Source organism: Melozone crissalis, unplaced genomic scaffold (genome assembly GCF_028551555.1).
Source record: "Melozone crissalis strain CALT ecotype California unplaced genomic scaffold, PUWL_Pcris_2 ptg000042l_1, whole genome shotgun sequence".
Classification (NCBI taxonomy): Eukaryota; Metazoa; Chordata; class Aves; order Passeriformes; family Passerellidae; genus Melozone; species Melozone crissalis.
The window spans coordinates 56058943-56061516 of record NW_026535820.1 but is presented as its reverse complement, the minus strand read 5'-3'; positions in this window follow the sequence as shown (position 1 = coordinate 56061516).

The window sequence follows — 2574 nt, the reverse complement described above, 5'->3', positions numbered from 1 at the left end:
ATATGAGAAATTTAAGCAATGGATTTTTATGGAAAGAGTAACATGTTTCAACATAACAGAAGTAACAGCATAAAGACACTTCCAATTCAGGCAATCTTGCCAGCAAGAACTGAGATTCTGGCCCTGAATTTGACTTCACTTGTGCCTCATACCCGTCACTTCAAGGAGATCTGTGTGGAAATGTGCAGATCTTTGTTTTAGCAAAACCCCACCACCTTCTTGCTCAGGCTGCACATCCCTGGAAAATATTGCTCTTACCTGTGCACAGCTGAGCTGTGTTCAGAGCCTGGTTCTTGCTACAGAGCCCTTATTAAGCTTTTTAAGGCTCCTTCAGAAAGATGACTGCAGTAGCTGCCAGATGTACTACAATTCAGGTGTGCTAGCATGAATATACCATAGATCTTCTGGGACAGCAAGGGATTCTTTTGCTGTGCTGGGATCAGTGAAGATGAACTCTGGTTTTGTTGCTTAGCTATGCCAAAATGGGGTCTGATTAGAAACAGGAATTCAAGGAAGAAACCAAGGCAATTCTTAGGCTGAAGGAGTAAAGGCCTTTTTTAATTTAGAGAACAGCAGAGATCTTGAGCTTCCAACCCCTGAAAGATCTTTAGACAACACATCTCCCCATCTCTGTGGTATGACAAACGCACCTTTCTCCTGCTATGGAGAAACATTCCACCACTTAAACTGGAGTTGAGTTTAAGATGTAATGTTGGTTTTTCAGTTTAATTCCCATAGAAATGGGCAGGCAGGTTTCTGATAGGAAGCCAAATGCTGTTCAGCTGGTGCTGGGAGCGAGGTTCTGCAATGTTCATGTGTGAGGTGGGCAGTGAAGGGTCAGAAGATCTCAAGGGCCAGAAGTTTGTTGCTTTAGAGATTGAATTCCTATTTTTCAGTCAGCTGAGACCTCTTGCTGCAGATTCTGGTACAGATGCTCTGGGGGAGCCTCTGTACTGTGTGGAAGCAAAAGCTCACTTGTTTGCTGTTGTGGGCCTGCAGGCTCCTTCAGATGTGCCCAAGGCTATAAGGGCACATCTGAAGAATTTGTTGAATTTGGCTAAGAGGATCTTGGCTATTATGGGATCAGTTTCAAATACAAGTACTTGAACTAGCACTGTGTCTGTTTTTAATCTGCTGAATCTTTCATCAGATAACAGACCAAGAAGCTTGGTGGCAGGAATTTGGGTTTTAGTCATGGTTTTGTTGTGTGATTGCAGTGAAACTGAGCTAAGCAAGTGGACTCTTTCATGAATGCTGCTGCTGGATGGAATTTTGTTAGCTTCTCGTCAAGGTATGGCTTTTCTGATGTCTCATGGGAATCATGGGGGTTGGATGAAGTTGAAGAGCTGCTGGCATGAGGAGAAAAAGAAGTTCCTGTGTCTGTATAGTGATACTATTTTATTGTTTATGTCACCTAAAAGGCAGCAATGATGATGTCTTAGATGAATTGTTTCCAAAACAGAATCATTTGAAACCTGATTTGGGGAGTGGCAGTCAAAGCTGTGATGAACACCTTGGCCTTCTCTCTTTCCTCTTTTCTTTTTTCCCCTCTCCAAACCAGGGTGTAGTAGAAATGGGCTGAAAGAGCAGTGTATTTAATGTGCTCTATCTCCTTTTGTGTGCTTGCTGGTTCACGTTCAGCTGGGGTAAACCTCCCTGTGTGAGCAGGTCTTCTCAGACTTGCTCTCTGTTGCTGGGATAGCAGGTGAGAGTTTTGCTGCACAAGAAGAAAACAAGAGACTCTCCCTTGCTGCTAGCTCTTGGCCGCTCTGAGGTGTTGGTCATCTGTGCACCAGGGATCCTTTGGCTGCTCAGGAATTTGTTTGAGCTGCAGAATGTGGGTGTGTAGGATGGAGGCCATATGTCAGAGCTTCTGGGTGGCCAGATGTGAGCCACAGCTGCCCTAGCTGTACATGCTGAACCTCTCCAACATGAGTAATGCAGCCCAATGCTTGTGACCAGCCTTTGTAAAGTTGTGCTCAGCTCTAGGAGCCTCTTGTGTCCCTTATTCCTACCTATACCTTTTCAAATCATAACTCAACCCTACTCCATGGCAGGATCCCAAACAGGTCTCTACACTCTCCAAGCCAAGATCCTAATCCCATGTGCTGCCCTGTGCTTGGTTATCTATCTACCCATCAGTTATGTCAGCCACAAAGGCTCCTGGAATGAGATGGTTTGGGGATGTACTGCACTTGGAATATAATTTGTGTTACTTCTCATGGGGCTTCAAAGCAAGGAACAATTTTTCCTCTGTGAATATAAAATATGTGTAAATGTGACTGATACTTCATATTTAAAATGTGCTCTTTGAACTTGTTTCCCTCATCATCCTTTTCCCCCCTTAAAGTTTGGAGAGATCTGAAAATCACGATAAAAAATGAGAAAAAACAGCCTTTCATTATGAATTTATTGAGAAGCAAGAAGAGCACATAGCCTAAGTACAGAATGATTCACGCATCCCTTAAAAGACATTGCAGAACAAAAAATTCCAGGTAGACTCCATAAGACTAGAATGATATGAATCCAGTGACATGACATCGATCACTGGAAAAAAGGCATGTTCATCCTATT